Consider the following 8372-nt stretch of genomic DNA (forward strand, 5'->3'; position numbering starts at 1 on the left):
CTGGTGGGGGTCAGTACCTCCAACAAGGTTAAGAACCACTGGTCTAGATACTAGGGTTGGAGTGCATGTGTGAAAGGGGTTATGACTGAGAAAAGAGAGGGACTGTGTCGTGTGTGGGGCAGCATATAGAGTCCGTCCCCCTCCCTGCCACCCCCACCCACCCCGCTCGTTCCCTTTCTTCTCCAGCACCAGTTGTCCATATCGTCACTCAGCCGTTCTGGTGTCTGTTCCCTGGCTGACAGCCACTCCTGATTTCCCAAAGGTCACAGCAAGGCAGGCAGCTATCTGAGCCATGCGACGCAACGTCTGTGCTGCATACAGTCGCACCACTGACCTCACATTTGCATCTTACCACTAGCACACATGTACAATACCACATGCCCAAACAGAGGCATGGGGCTACTAGACTGGTTTTGCAAATGGACCTGCAGGTGGACACTTAGGCTGTCACTTACTTTTTCAAAATCATCAGTTTGAATAGTGGTTATTGCACATTGCCTATGGACCAGAGAGAGAGACAGAGACACTTATTTTTACAGTCTATGGAATGCACTAATTTCTGGCAAAATAACGTCATGATTGATAAGATGACAGACGTCCTCTAATTCCTAATGGCGGTGGATGCAGCACCTGTAGGAGGTTTTTGTTGCTCAAATGATTTTGGTTTCAGTTTGGATGAAGAAACGCAGCCGAGCGTCAGTCCAGAGAGCAGAGAAGAGACGGATATAGGCCAATACAGACGAGCAGCGTGGCCCACTGGGAGCAAGATTAATATTTATATAATTAACTCCACCAAAGCCCCCGACGATAAGGTCATCGTCCAGTGAGATGTTTCACTGGACATCGTCATGGAGGACGTGGACATCGGCCAACAATGGTGGCTGCACAATATGGATCAACACGACGCTCTCTGATGCATCATGAAGAAGAACCCATGCTATTATCTAATGAGGTCACCAACAACATATTAGAAAAGACACATCCCTTGTCTTGCTCAAAGACACGTAAACACAACACATCTGGAACTGAGCACTAGAGCCCGACCGATATATATCGGCCGATATTAGACATTTCCCGATCTATCGGTATCGGCAATTGTAATGGCCGATTTAAAAAAAAAAAATCATCATCATGATAAATTAATACTTAAAAGATAAAAACGGACTCTCAACCATGTTGTGAGTGTTGGTGTTGCCTAGTCTGTCCACCAGAGGACGCTCTACAACGTCCCTGTTAGTGATGGCGTTGCCTAGTCTGTCCACCAGAGGACGCTCTACAACGTCCCTGTTAGTGATGGCGTTGCATAGTCTGTCCACCAGAGGACGCTCTACAACGTCCCTGTTAGTGATGGCGTTGCATAGTCTGTCCACCAGAGGACGCTCTACAACGTCCCTGTTAGTGATGGCGTTGCATAGTCTGTCCACCAGAGGACGCTCTACAACATCCCTATTAGTGATGGCGTTGCCTAGTCTGTCCACCAGAGGACGCTCTACAACGTCCCTGTTAGTGATGGCGTTGCCTAGTCTGTCCACCAGAGGACGCTCTACAACGTCTTTGTTAGTGATGGCGTTGCATAGTCTGTCCACCAGAGGACGCTCTACAACGTCCCTGGTAGTGATGGCGTTGCATAGTCTGTCCACCAGAGGACGCTCTACAACGTCCCTGGTAGTGATGGCATTGCATAGTCTGTCCCCCAGAGGACGCTCTACAACGTCCCTGTTAGGGATGGCATTGCATAGTCTGTCCACCAGAGGACGCTCTACAACGTCCCTGTTGGCAACACTGATTTTCTTTATTTTGTTAATATGTTTTTGTTCAAGTTTCATATCTTAAATTTGTATTTTTATACATCATATTTATCAGAACGTAATATATTTCGATGTTCCTCTGTTCTGTTGTGACAATAAAACAAATTATAATCCTATTATTTTAGTGAGAAGTCATAAATAACTAACGTTAGGGAAATCTGTTTATGATTTGTAACACGTTTCTGGATTTTTTTAAATACATATCGTATACGTATCGGCCTTAAAAATCCTTTATGGGTCGGGCTCTATTCTCTATGACGTCCCAAAGACCCCGTTGTTCACTTAACACCTACAACAGCAAACAAAAAATCTCTTGCACCAACCTATTTCATAACTCCACTTTTAAGGTACATCTACATGGAATAAGGAAGGCTAGCCCACTACACAGAAGCAGTAATATCTCAAATGCCTTTCCAAGAAGCCATGCTCCAGCACCTCCTAAAAATAGAGTGTTCCTTCAACTCACGGGGATCCCGTGGTTCTCGGCCACATTCCTGGTGTGAACCTTCTGCGGAGGCCCGCAGGGGGTCCAGATGTTCACAGCACCAGTACATGGTGCTGGCCGAGCTGGTGACCTTGGGGATTTTCCCTTTTCGTATGAGGGATCTCAAAAATGAGATTAATTGTTTTTCTTATTTGTATGGAAAAGCCAGTTAGTATTTGGCATAATACCGTAGGACCCTAAATGACAGTAAAATCGAACAACCAAATGGTGTTCTCATACCCATTTGAAAACTTGATTTAAAAAAAGTCCTTCACAATACCATGAAGGAAATTTTTTTATTTCCTCTTTTGTGTTGGAATTAGAGTGCGGTCACCCGAACCGAGCTTGACGATACCCAACGGTACCCAATGGTACCCAATGGTACCCAACGGTACCCAATGATACCCAACGGTACCCAACGGTACCCAACGGTACCCAACGGTACCCAATGGTACCCAATGATACCCAACGGTACCCAATGGTACCCAATGATACCCAACGGTACCCAATGATACCCGACGGTACCCGATGGTACCCAACGGTACCCAATGATACCCAACGGTACCCAATGGTACCCAACGGTACCCAATGATACCCAACGGTACCCAATGATACCCAACGGTACCCAATGATACCCAACAGTACCCAATGGTACCCAATGATACCCAACGGTACCCAACGGTACCCGACGGGCCGGGTTCGGACAGCCCTGGAGGTAACGAGTCTCCCCTGGTTTTCTGACCACGTTCGGAATTGAACATTTTATAGTAAACAGCTTATTAACGTGACCGTGTCGCGCCGTGTGCGCCAATGCGCTCATCTGTTGACATTTCCGAATAACTTCCTACAGTAACTTCATAAACACAAACAAACGTACATGTGTCATTAGTAAAAATGAGATTTTATCTGTTTTGGGCTCGGACAGAAATATCTAAACCCTCTATTGCATTAATTATTTTTTAAACATGGTAACAATGTCTTGATGTGTTTTTATGACTCCAGGTTGGTTGAATAGTGCAATTGTAAAAAAAGAAATATACAGTATATATATATATATATATATATATATATATATATATATTAAAGGGGCGGGCATTTGTGGAAAGCGCCAAGAAATATATTATTTTTTAAAAACATGCTTTTATTGAAAAAATACCAAATAAATTCAACTTATTTGCAATATGGCAACAAATTAATTTTAGCCTTTTACAAAAAAATATAGAATTTTAACTGGTTTAAGTGATTAAAATTAAAAGTTTAATTACCCCCAGATAACAGTTGAATTTTTTTTTTCTCCAAAGAAATGCTTCTAAAATTAAGAAAAACCACATTTTGGCTGATCCTGGAACGTGACCTTCAGTGTGGTACATGTACAGAAAAGGGGCGGGGCGAACAGGATTTCCTGGTTATGTGAAGTCAACAAATTAAAAACACTTCAAAAGACCCGTTTAACAATGCATTTTATATGGTTTATTGTGAAAAAAAACTAAGACAAATAATTTGTTGCCATACGGCGACACCACGCAATAGCGGGTTAATGCCTGTCGGGCTCGGGTCGGGTTCGGACAGAAAAACGCGGCCCGATCAACACTCTAGTGGGAATGCATTGTTAATATACTGAGGGAGTTACATTGCAATATCATGAAAACGTTCCTTTGAGCCAATTATTTCACTTTGCGTTGCACCGAGAGTAGAACAAGAGTTATTTCCAGTGATAAGTACTGGTTTCAAAACTACTTAAAGTCTAAAAGTAATGTAAAAGGGGGAAAATGCCATCAAGGACCAAGGCCATAATGACCATAATGTTATATCAAAAACGTTAATGTTGAAAGATTTGGGATGCACCTGCTTTAGCCGCATTGATTCCCATTGGAAATGAACGTGTTTTAGTACAATGCAAATATATTAAAGAGTGTTAAAATGTGATGAAGAGACATCCTTCCGATTTAACACAAATAATGTTTTAAGGATGCTTAAATTCAAGATAGTATATGGTCGAAGTTATGACCACAGTGACGGTGGAAAAAAGTGCATGAATGGCAGATTTTAGTCCAGGAACACAACATTTTAAAGACAGAGACAATATGATTAATAAAGACGTGAACAGAGCCTATTGGACCGAGTCAGGGGAAAGCAGCCGAGATATCGCTAGTAGCTGGATATTCCAGCATAGATCCACACAGCATAGACATTATGAGTTATGACAGGTGGATTCTGACGTGCACCTGTGTGCAACCTGACCACAACAGCGTTTAAATTTCTGATCCTGAGGTCGAGCACGACAGAGAGCTGACCTCTGACCTCCTGGTAAATGACTCCGGTGTGTCCTTGTTGTCTCAGCCCATATAAAAGACAAGGACATGTCATATGAATAGAGAGGTGTAGGAAATGGACCAAGGTAACTCATTTCCTGATGGACATGAATCCTTTTTTGATACTAGATACACTCATATGGCTTGTCCTACTGCTACCAAAACTACTGCTTATAGGAATACTTTTTAGAAAGCTGGTTCAAAGCCATTCTTTATTATTTCCATCATGACTCACTGTGTACATCCATCATAACTCAGCTAATGTTACACTGAGAACACACTGAATAATTAAGGATTCATGTTATCGCAAACTGCATAGAAGAAGATAAACTCCACAATCAAATATTTGCACTTTACTTACAGTTTCAAAATAAAAGCCCCAGGAAGATGGAAGATATTTTACTGTAAGATCATATGGAAAATATTGTGGTGCCCCCTACTGGCCAACCTTAATTTGTTAGTTAGTTGAACATAAATATCTACCAGGTCTGTATGGCACCATTTCCGCCAGGTCTACACCCTTGTTCAGTCACGCTGTCAACCCCTGTATGACAATTTCAAAAATATTATGGGGAACATACTTCAACAGCGTTATTAAACACTTGAACCGAGTTTGGTGATGTTCGGACAAACTGTTGTTGATTTATGGTCAAATTTGCTCTTGGGCCATGCAAAAATTTGGAATGTGCCCGAGTGGCGTCCCCAATTTGGGCATAATAGTTTGACACAGGTAGTTCATAACTGTTTAGAATAATCTCCAGCACGTTTTGTGATTACTAGTCTGATTTGTGTTACACATTGTTTGCAGGTTTCAGGTGCATAGGTGGACATTTCCTGTAAGTTTTGTGATGTTTGGAGCACTGGTTGTTGAGTTAGGTCTATTCATGTGTTGAGCCACTGTGGTTACCTGGTCCTCAGATCTCTGCAGGGTAAATCCAGACAGCTAGCTAGACTATCTGTCCAATCTGAGGACTATGGTTACCTGGTCCTCAGTCTCTGCAGGGTAAATCCGACAGCTAGCTAGACTATCTGTCCTAATTGAGGCTATGGTTACCTGGTCCTCAGATCTCTGCAGGGTAAATCCAGACAGCTAGCTAGACATCTGTCCAATCTGAGGACTATGGTTACCTCTCCTCAAATCTCTGCAGGGTAAATCCAGACAGCTAGCATACTATCTTGCCCAATCTGAGACTATGTTACCTGTCCTCAGATCTCTGCAGGGTAAATCCAGACGCTAGCTACTATCTGTCCAATCTGAGGACTATGGTTACCTGGTCCTCAGATCTCTGCAGGTAAATCCAGACAGCTAGCTAGACTATCTGTCCCAATCTGAGGACTATGGTTACCTGGTCCTCAGATCTCTGCAGGGTAAATCCAGACGCTAGCTAGACTATCTGTCCAATCTGAGGACTATGGTTACCTGGTCCTCAGATCTCTGCAGGTAAATCCAGACAGCTAGCTAGAACTGTCTGTCAATCTGAGGACTATGGTTACCTGTCCTCAGATCTCTGCAGGGTAAATCCAGACAGCTAGCTAGACGGTCGTTCCAATCTGAGGACTATGGTTTACCTGGTCCTCAGGTCTCTGCAGGGTAAATCCAGACAGCTAGCTAGACTATCTGTCCAATCTGAGTTTCTGTTGACTACTTCTGAACGTACACGTGTTCCACCAAAACAACTTCCTTCCTGAGACCATTTAGCAGAGGCACCATGGCTCCGTCCGGGGCTTAGCCCCGCCCAAGACATTTGTGATTGGTTTAAAGAAATGCCAATAAACCGGAGCACATATTTCTCCCACCTGGAAATGCTGGAAGGTCTGGCAAAGCGAGACTAAGCCACGCCCCCTTTCGAAGTTGATCGGTCGACATCTGATAAGCGTGGTGGAGTTTTGACCTACTGAACATGTGGTGCAAATCAGACCTACGGTTTAGCAGAACATGTCAAAAATGTGTTTTTCGAATCTAGCTTGGACCCATAATAATAAACCGGCATGAACACAATATCCCAGTTATTAGGCATCTATCCCTTGGGGGTTTGAACTCCTATTTTGTGAACTGTGACCCAAAGTGAAGCAAGTCATGGCAACTAATGTGCTTTCTACTGAATATGGTCTTTGTGTGAAAACATATGGTTCCTGCCATTCCAGTTCTGACTGATGACTCAGTGAATATTTCCTCCACGTGGTTGACAGACTCCGCCTCCAAACACATGATCCCACGTGTTACGTGATACTACGTGTACTGTTCCTATTCTTTGTGTACTTGTGGTGTGTGGCTGTTTACAATGGTTTGATCCAAGCCCATTGGTTTGACTTATGGGAAATCCCATTGATACACAATGATGATGATATTTTTTTTTATTAATGCCACTAAATGTCCCACTCCACACGGAAGTATATGACACCAATACAACAGTAACTGATTCAACAGTTTCCGGTCCAAAGTCCAACATACTTTGCACAAAACAAAGTATAAATAAAAACATATTACTGTTACATTTGTGCACAAAATGTAATGTCAAACTGTTTGTGTTTGTCCCTGAACCTGTTGCAGTATACACATCCCCAGCCACTCAACCCATACTTGTAGTGTACTTAGTGGACATTTGTGTCCCATAGTAAAAATGATATGTTGTTATAGGGCTGCAATTGACATATGTATAAGAGGAAAAGTACCTCAGACTGAGCCTGGGGACTGAAGTCATTTAAAATATAGAGATGATGAGATAGACAAAGAAAAACAGAAAAGAAAAAGGAAAGACAAAGCGGAGACAAGTCTCTCCTTATAAACCAGTGGGATAAAAGTGCTGTCTAACAGCGAGGATCGTGGGACTGGAATACAGACACTGTGATGCAGCAGAAAACCAGTGAACAGCCTGTTGCACGTTTGACAGGGATGACCACCGAAGGCGCCCTGGATGGGGGGGGGGTGGAGGTGGATGGGGGAAGAGATTTGGGAGCTAGCACGACGCTGAATAGAGCCTCCCAGTAGAAAGACCTGGATCAGCTGTTTGTGCAAAAACACCGTACAACTGCAGCTTCAGACACACAGAACAGCACACATCCCCGGGGTGTCACTATCTTAAAGTACCCAAAGAGATGTGGCACAGTCACTACGTGGGCTCAGGGTGACCCCAACTACTCAGACTGCAGGGTGTTGCACCTGCTACTTGAGAAACGTGTCATTGTTTACATATGCATCTGCAATACCGTACTTTAACGGTAATATGCAATTACCTTCCACTGCTCTTTAATTCAGATAACTTCTGCCCAAACTGTATTTGTACTACCTTTAAATCCATTGTTATACTGCTCATCTTAGCCTAACTTAATATATATATATATTGATTTGTAAAAATTCTGGTAATAACAATAGCCGTCTAGAAATATATATTCAGAGTACATATTCACCTGTAAACTCTGTTATAGTAACAACCATCTGTATATTATGTTCATTGTACATATCTGTAAAAATTCCATGTATCCAGCTGTAAATCTTGTTCACAATACTTGTAATCTATGTATTACATTCATAGGACAAACCCATCGGTAAAATTCTGTTTATAATAGTATTAATCTCTATATTTTACCTGTTTGAATAAGTCTGCTTTAAACAAATTGCAAATTGTTCAAAATTCTGCTGCCAGACTTCTACCAGTCTGCCCCTCGAAGGTCTCACATTACCCCCGTCTTGTTGGACCTCCACTGGCTCCCTGTAAAACTCAGGATTGATTTTAAGATTTTAGTGCTGACTTTCAGAGCCTTAAACGG

The 8372-nt window shown here is 42.6% G+C and overlaps 1 protein-coding gene across 16 annotated transcripts in view; it reads right to left on the reverse strand.

Moving 5' to 3' along the window:
• Positions 1–8372, reverse strand: part of ablim2 (actin binding LIM protein family, member 2) — a 123533-nt gene that overhangs the window by 80227 nt on the left and 34934 nt on the right. The gene's annotated exons all lie outside the window — the stretch shown is intronic.

Source organism: Etheostoma spectabile, unplaced genomic scaffold (genome assembly GCF_008692095.1).
Source record: "Etheostoma spectabile isolate EspeVRDwgs_2016 unplaced genomic scaffold, UIUC_Espe_1.0 scaffold302, whole genome shotgun sequence".
Taxonomy (NCBI): Eukaryota; Metazoa; Chordata; class Actinopteri; order Perciformes; family Percidae; genus Etheostoma; species Etheostoma spectabile.